This window comes from Herpailurus yagouaroundi, unplaced genomic scaffold (genome assembly GCF_014898765.1).
Source record: "Herpailurus yagouaroundi ecotype Mexico unplaced genomic scaffold, PumYag 208, whole genome shotgun sequence".
In the NCBI taxonomy this organism is placed as follows: domain Eukaryota; kingdom Metazoa; phylum Chordata; class Mammalia; order Carnivora; family Felidae; genus Herpailurus; species Herpailurus yagouaroundi.
Window position 1 is genome coordinate 5,400,147 of NW_024412439.1, and position 8,874 is coordinate 5,409,020.

Consider the following 8,874-nt stretch of genomic DNA (forward strand, 5'->3'; position numbering starts at 1 on the left):
TGGAAACAGGCTCCAGGCTCTGAGCCATCAGCCCAGAGCCCGACGCGGGGCTCGAACTCACGGACCGCGAGATCGTGACCTGGCTGAAGTCGGACGCTTAACTGACTGCGCCACCCAGGCGCCCCTATTCTATTTTTTTTTTTTTTAATGCAGGTGACAATCTTGTAAAGCACTGACTCTGAATAAGGGGTGATTTTGCTTCCCAGGTGACATTGGGCCATGTCTGGAGACATGTGTGGTTGTTGTCATGCTCTGGGGGCGGAGGGGAGCGTGTTACTGGCATCTGGTGGGTGGGGATCGGGGACGCTGCTCAAACCCCACGTTCCACGGGACAGCTCCACAACAGAGAATTATCCATCCTAAAGTGTCCGTAGCGTTGAGGTTGAGAAACCCTGATCGAAAACCCACCAATCTAGAAACACCTCTGTGCTCGCGTTTCCAAGAGAGGGGGAACGCTGCCTATAATAATAATATGCCAGGGGTCTTTCCAGAGGGATAATAACAGCTTTTGTCTTCATGGGGACCCCACAAAGCAGACCCGTTTTGCCTCATTCGAGCGCCCGGTGTATGTTCTTCTTTGCGTTTACGTCAACTTGTGAGACTTAGGTCTTCAAAGTACGGGGCACTTTGAGGTTAAAACGTTAATGAGTGTGTCTCCAAGTGCCCATGAAAGCTGATTCAGCGCTCAGGGCAATTAGCAGTGTTGGGTCAGAACTAATGAGCTCTGGGTGGAGTGGTTGGTATTTGAGCTTAGTGGGGCATGAACACCCAGCAGCGGTCCACTTTTTCCCGACCTGCTTGGGCCTCTGTTTCTTCAAAACCCAGTAGTGAGAAAATGGCTGACATGGCAGTTTGCTCCCCATCAGGCTAATTACTTCTTTTCCCAAGATCAAGACTAGAGTTTGGAAAGGGCTGGAGACATCTGGAAGCAGAGAACATCCTGACTGCTGGGGCGGGGACGCTGAGGCGGTTTTGTACCCTTCGGAAGAAATGGGCGTTTAGCAAAGAATCGGAAGGCGAGACGCCATTCGAGGCGGAGGGACTTTTAACGTGATCTGGAGAACAACATAGCCAAGAAGCAGGTTGTGGGTACAACTCAGTAATGTGGGTTTGGGGACTGTGCCACCACAGACAGCTGCTGCTGGGGAGGAGGAAGGGACGCCAGTGGCCCTGGGGACGTTCATCAGAGCTCGCGTGAGCCACTGAGAATCTGGGAGGAAGCATATGAAGTTGCTTTTATTTAAAAGGGTTGAGGGGCTACCCGGGTGGCTCAGTCGGTTGAGCATCCAACTTCAGCCTAAGTCGTGATCTTGCCGTTCGGGAGTTCGAGCCCCGCGTCGGGCTCTGTGCTGGTGGCTCCGAGCCTGGAGTCTGCTTCGGAGTCTTGTGTTTTCCTCTCTCTCTGCCCCTTCCCCACTCATGCTCTGTCTCTGTCTCTCTCTCTCAAAAATAAATAAACATTAAAAAAATTTTTTTAGACTAGAAAATAAAAGGTTTGAGGCTGTCTCTGCAAGCTCTCAACAAACTCAACATGTAGGGATGTTATTCTAGTTTTTCTGGGAATAAGCGATTTATCTGAGTGGAAATGTTTTGCACATTCTTTAGCATTTTTAGCTCTACAGATTGCTATGGGTTGCTTCTACAGACATGCACTGGTTGGGGAATGTTGGACAGGCTGTTCTGACATGGAGGACAGGGTCCTGGATTTTTGTCCCTATTTGATTCGTATGATGTTGGACAGATTATTTTATGTCTCTTAAGTAGGCACTTGTAAATAAACATTTATATTTACATTTAAATGTAAGTGTATGGTTGGTCTGGTATGATTCATAAAGGTGTGTTTTCCCTTGACTGTACGATGGATTTAAGAGGACTGGTTAATAGTGGAACTTCCCTGACTCTAGCCGATCTTTTCTATCTCCCCAAGTGGACATTTGGAAAGTAAAGCATACCAGAAAGGGAAATTAATAACGAGTCAAGGAGCACCTGGGTGGCTCAGTCGGTTGAGCTTCCCACTCTTGATTTTGGCTCAGGTCATGATCCCAAGAATCCTGGGACTGAGCCCCATGTCGGGCTCCATGCTGAGTGTGGAGCCTGTCCCCTGTCCCCCTTCCCCCCACTCCCTCTCTCTCTCTCTCTGCCCCTCCCCCCACTCGTACTTAATAATAATAATAATAATAATAATAAAAAAGTGAAAATCTTTTGGTTATAAGAGATAGGGAGAGGGTCCATAGCAATAGTTCATCAGTTCATTATTGATCCTTTGCCAGACTTCTCACTATTTTTAACATGGAAGTAGGGAGATGATGGCAAATGATTGAATTTGATTTTCTTTTTTTTTTTTTTTAATTTTTTTTTCAACGTTTATTTATTTTTGGGACAGAGAGAGACAGAGCATGAACGGGGGAGGGGCAGAGACAGAGGAAAACACAGAATCGGAAACAGGCTCCAGGCTCTGAGCCATCAGCCCAGAGCCTGACGCGGGGCTCGAACTCACGGACCGCGAGATCGTGACCTGGCTGAAGTCGGACGCTTAACTGACTGCGCCACCCAGGCGCCCCTGAATTTGATTTTCATAACAGGAGAACTTTGGCTATTTCCATTAAATGGATGAGGACACATAGACAAAGAGAAATTTTGATATTGTGGGTCATCCACCTATGAGGAAATGGGACCAAATAACCTCCTACCTCTCAGTTCTGTGCTTCTCACCAAGGGATGCTTCCCTGATATTTTGGGTTTCTACAGTTATTTTAAATGCCCTGCAGGCAGTTAACAGCACTTGTTGAAGCTTAATGTGGGGAGGGCAGTCCAACCAAATCAATAGTAGTTTGTAATTACTGTCTTTTTTCTAGACTTGGTGAAGGTTAAGCATTAACCGCATCTTCTCCTGGATGGTTGGTATGAATGAGTGAAATAACTGTACGCATCAGTATCCAGCCACCTGATCTCATTTTATTTTAATCACTTAGTCCACAAACTAGATCAACCTCAAGGGGTTTAAGAGATCAGGTGGCTGTCCCTGGGGCTAGAAATACACACACCACCGCCATCGTCATCATCATCCTCATCATCGCCATGCTAGGTACTTTTCAGAGTATTTGCTCATTGGTACATCGTTTCAGGTGGCTTGAACAGTTTCCGTCATGGCTTCTATCATTCAGAGTAGACACCATGATTATCTCAGTGACCACCCCACCCCCCGCAGGAACCCCTTGCATCTTTACAGAAGAAAAATGGGCTAAAAAAAAGAGCGGTTACGTGGCTCATTCACCGATGTTCTATTCGTGTCCAGACCGGAACAAAAGCTGGCTGTTCTAACGCTTTTGCACATAGAGTCAGTGCTGTAACCATTTAGACTTACCCTTCGGGTGGCAGGCAGCTTCCAGAATCAGGATCTATTTTCTTATCTACTCTATTTTTGACATTTAAAGAACGGGGTAGAGAAGGACAAGGAATCAAATCAGAAGCAGCAACCCCGTCTCTTAGATAGTACAGTAATGCTTTCAGTGTTTGACCGCCCATTCCGTTCCCTGGAGGTAACCACTATTAATAGTCGGGTGTGCATCTGTCCAGATATTTGGTAAGCCTGTGTTATATACAAATACAGCATATTAGTTATCTATGGCTGAAATAATATTCCGTGGCATTACCACAAAACCTCAGAGACATACCGTTCTTCATTTTACAAGGCTGCTGGGTTCCACGTTTGGTTTGCGATCTGAGCCAGCCTTGTTCATGTGTCTGTGGTCAGCTGTGATTCAGCCAGATGGCTCTCTGATCTCGTCTGGGTCTGCTCACATATCTGGGAATCAGCTGGCTGAAGGCTGATCGAGGGCGGTCTTTGCTCGAATAAGTTGGGTGACTCAACTCTGTCCTCCTTGTCTGTCGTCCTCCAGAAGCCTGGTCCAGACATGTCCTCACAGTAGTGGCCATGTGCAAGAGCACGAGTGGGATGGACAAGAGGCTTTTCAAGCCTCTCCTTGAAATAACTATACCCTTGCTAATGTCCACCGGCCAGAGCACGTCACGTGACTGAACTCAGTACCAAGGAACGGGAAAAGAGATTCCACTCAGGATTCAAAAAAGCTGCAAAATCCATGGCCAAAGGCAAGGATGGAGACAGGTGCAAAAAATCGGGGCCATCAGCACTACCCACCTAATGATCACTGAACGTCTCGTAACACACAAGCATTGGTTTTTTTTTTTTTTTATATTGTAGGCTTTTAAAAATATGAGATAACATCCTATCACTTCGTGGCTTATGCTAGTTTGAAGACCTTACTTAACTTCAAACGGATTTGAAAAGATCTTAATTTGAAAAGATGTAATTCGATCTCTTTGACACTGAAAATATTCCATTATAGGAGCGTACCAGAAGTTTTTATCCGGTCTCTTAATGATGGACATTTAAGTCGTTTCCTGTTTTGGAGACCATTTTGACAGTGCTGTAGTGTGCACCTGATTGCATAAATGCTTGTGTATTTATACTGGTATTTCTGGAAATTGAACCTGTATATTCAGGACTTAGGGATCCGTCGTACCTCATCCTCCCACAAGACTCAGCCACTGTCTCTTAACACCTCTGTGTTTTCAAACGCTATTTCTTCTGGAATGCTCATGCTTCTCTGATTTGACTTTGATAAACACTAGCAAAATCCACGGTAAAGAGAATGTACACAATTGAAGATGGGCTCCCAGCCTCCGTATCACACTCACTCTGCAATAACCTCAAGTTCCCAGTGTGTGCCATTGACGTGTTCTGGAAGCTACTTAGAGCTCAGTTGTCATCAGCACTCTGGTCTCCACCCAAGCACCACTGTATTTGTGAAGCTTCTTCTCCACAGTCCTTAAGCAGGTCAGGCGCTCCTTCTCCAAACATAATGAACACTCCCATCCTGGTACTTCTCCCACTGAAATACATTTGTTGTTACGCCTTTCTCTTTGAGAGGAGGATCATTGCCCTTTTGTCCGTGAAGTTCCATGTTCCAGTAGGGTCCTTGGCCAAAGGAGGCAGTCACTAAATGTTTGCAGAATAAAAATCATGGGGCGCCTGGGTGGCTCAGTCATTTGAGCCTCTGATTCTTGGTTTTGGCTCAGGTCATGATTTTACAGGTTCATGAGTTTGAGTCCTGTGTCAGGCTATCTATGCTGACGGCCTGGATCCCGCTTAGGATTCTCTCTCTCTCTCTCTCTCTCTCTCTCTGCCCCTCTTGCACACTCTCTCTCTCTCTCTCAAAATAAATGAATAAACAAGAAAAATTTTACGCTTGTAAGATGCAGATGTAAGATACACTTGTAATGTTTTCACCGTATAAGAGTAATTCAGTAAATATTTATTCGTTCATTCGTTCAAACATACTTGTTGAATTCGTACAGTGAGTTGGTTATGTTTGAAATGAGAGAATGGGGAGAGAACAGGCATGTGCCTTCTTGAAATGGAATGGTGTTTTTTAGAGAGTGATGAAATTTCGGTCTTTTTTCCCAGAAAAATGCACATATGCTCACCCTCACGTTTTTTACATACACTCACGTGGGCTCACTACCTCTCGATTCTTACTCCAGAACTTAGGTTAAAAATTTACTGCCTTTGGGGCGCCTGGGTGGCGCAGTCGGTTAAGCGTCCGACTTCAGCCAGGTCACGATCTCGCGGTCCGTGAGTTCGAGCCCCGCGTCGGGCTCTGGGCTGATGGCTCAGAGCCTGGAGCCTGTTTCCGATTCTGTGTCTCCCTCTGTCTCTGCCCCTCCCCCGTTCATGCTGTGTCTCTCTCTGTCCCAAAAATAAATAAACGTTGAAAACAAAACAAAACAAAACAGAACAAAACAAAAAAAACTTACTGCCTTCAGTTCGTAGGAGCATGGCCCCATGTCAGACTTGACTACACCAGAGGCAGATCTGGGTACTTGAGGTTAGATCATCATTATGACCGACTTGCCCATCCGTCATAGTTCTTAATTCTTACCTCGTAACAAGTGTGCAAGTGGCCAGAATATGGATTCTGTCATATCCATATCTTAATCTATATTTTATTTTATTTTATTTTATTTTTCTTAATCTATATTTTAGATATCTAGTCTACCCCTAAAATATTTTTGACACTCATGTATTCTTGTAGGCTATTGATAATGAGATAGATGCAAATGGAAACATCCGTCACAAATATGCCGTGTGACCTATTTGACGTTACATAACCATAATTCTGTGTAAACAAAAATATGTTCAATTTATTGGAAGAAAGAGTTTCAACGAAAATTGCCACATAGGACATAGGACTTCTGCATCTTAATAAACATTTTAAGGTATATTTAGATAAAATGAAAAGTCAATAACCCATTCAAAATAGTAGCAAAAATAAAAGCTATTTAGGAATAATGGCAACAAGAAATACACACAACCTGCCTAGAAAAAACTTCACTGGGGACTTGTGACCAAAGAGTTCATAAACATGGCACCAAAAGCATAATCCAGGAAGTAAATGGATAAATTGAACTTCATCAGTATTAAAACTTTTGCTCAGCCAAAGACACTGCTAAAAGAGAGACAGGTACTATGTAGTATCACTTTTATGAGGATCTAAAAAGAAAAGTCAAAGTGAAACAGAGAACAGAAAAGTGGTTACCAGGGGTGCCTGGGTGGCTCAGTTGGTTAAGTGTCCAACTTTGGCTCAGGTCATGACCTTGCACTTCATGAGTTTGAGTCCCACGCCGGGCTCTGTGCTGACAGCTCAGAGCCTGGAGCTTGCTTTGGATTCTAGGTCTCCCTCTCTCTCTGCCCCTTCTTCCCCAAAACTAAACATAAAGAACAAAAAAAACTGGGGTGCCTGGGTGGCTCAGTTGGTTAAGTGTCCAACTTTGGCTCAGGTCATGATCTCACAGCTCGTGAGTTCGAGCCCCACGTCGGGCTCTGTGCTGACAGCTCAGAGCCTGGAACCTGCTTCAGATTCTGTGTCTCCCTCTCTGTCTTCCCCTCCTCCTCTCATACTCTGTCTCTCCCTCTCTCTCAAAAATAAATAGACCATTAAAATCAGATTTAAAACAAAAAGAAATGTAGTTACTGAAGGCTCGGGGTTGGGGAGGTAGGGACAGGCTGGTAAAAGGGCACAAACTCTCATTTACAAGATGAGTAAACCCTGAGGATCTAACATAAGACATGGTGACTGTAGTTGGGAACACAGTTGCATAATCGAAATTTGCTAAGGGAGTAGCATTTAAATGTTCTCCCCCAAAATAAAAAAGAACGGAAAAAAAAAAGTTCAAAATTTAATCATCACAAAATAGTCAAGCAGTCATGAAAAAAAAAATGAGAAGACCAACCACAGACTGGGAAAACATTTCAGAATCCCGTATCTAAACAAGGACGTCTAGGTAGAATTTATAAAGAATTTTACAGGGCGCCTGGCCAGCACAGTCTGCAGAGCATGTGGTCCTTGATCTTGGGGTCCTGAGTTGGAGCCCCAACTTGCCAGTAGAGTTTACTTAAAAAATAAATCAATGTACAGCTTAAAAAATTTTTTAAAGAATATATAAAGAACTTTCAAAACTCAGAAGTAAAAAAACATAAATAAACAACCCAATTTAAAAAATGGGCCAAAAACTTCAACAGACATTTCCCCAAAGAGGCAGTTGAGCAAATGAAAAGATGTTCAGTCTCATTAGCCGTTAGGAAAATGTAAATGAAAACCACGATGAGATACCACTGCATAACTGTTAGAAAGACCAAACACACACACACACACACACACACCCCAAAGAAACAAAACAAAAACAAAACACAACCTTCACAGAGTATCAAGTGTTGACAAGGGCTGAAACAATTGGAATTCTCATACATTGCTTTGGAAATGTGAATAGTATCGCTACTCTTTCCAATAATTTGGCAGGGCGCATGGGTGGCTCAGTAGGTTGAGCGGCTGACTCCTGATTCTGGCTCAGGTCATGATCCCAGGGCTGTGGGATCAAAGCCCCACATCGGGTTCCACACTAAGCACGTAGCCTGTTTAGGATTCTCTCCCTCTCTCTCTCTCTCTCTCTCTCTCTCTGTTGCCCACACTCTCTCTTTCTCTCTCTCTCTCTAAAATAAAAAATAATAATTTGGCAGTTTCTTGGTAAGTTAAATATGTAACTTATTGAACGACCTGGAAACCAGACAACTTGCTTGTTATCTGAGAGAGAAAAAAAATCAGTTCACACAAACCTACACCAGATGGTTTATAGCAGTTCTATTCATGATGGCTGAAAACGGGACCCGACGCGACTGTCCTCAACATGTGAATGAATAAGAAAAAAGCTGTGGTATGTCCATACAGTGGAATACTACTCAACATTGAAAAAGAACAAGCTCTTGATGCATGCAGCCGCTTGAATGGATCTCAGAGGCACTATGCTGACTGAAAGAAGCCAGGCTCAAAAGGTTATATGACAAAAATTTCCATTTATCTGATAATTCTCAGAAAGTCAAAATTACAGTGATGGAAAGCAGATCAACATTTGCTGGGGGTTAGGGATGAAGGAGAGGGTAAGACTACCAAGCGAGAGCACAACATCAGAGTGATAGATGTGTTTTATACGCTGACTTGAGGTCGTGGTCACACGAATCTCGATACCTATCGAATTTCATAGAACCGTGCTCCCCAAAAAAGCCAGTTTTGCCGTGTGTTCATTTAAATACGAAAAAAAGAAAAGTTTTATTAGGAACGTAAAAGAAAATCTGTATGAATGAAAGCCATCTCATCTTTGTAGATTGACGGATTCGATACAGCGAGCTGTCATTTCTTCCTAAATTAGTCCGTGCATGTAATGGTGTTGTTGGTGCCAGTGGAAATGAAGAGGGGAAGAGGAGTTGATGCACATATTTTATAATTCTTTCTTTTGGAA

At 43.8% G+C, this 8,874-nt stretch overlaps 1 protein-coding gene across 1 annotated transcript in view; it reads left to right on the forward strand.

The window, feature by feature from the left end:
- HS3ST3A1 (heparan sulfate-glucosamine 3-sulfotransferase 3A1) overlaps positions 1-8,874 on the forward strand; it is a 104,580-nt gene that overhangs the window by 72,908 nt on the left and 22,798 nt on the right. The gene's annotated exons all lie outside the window — the stretch shown is intronic.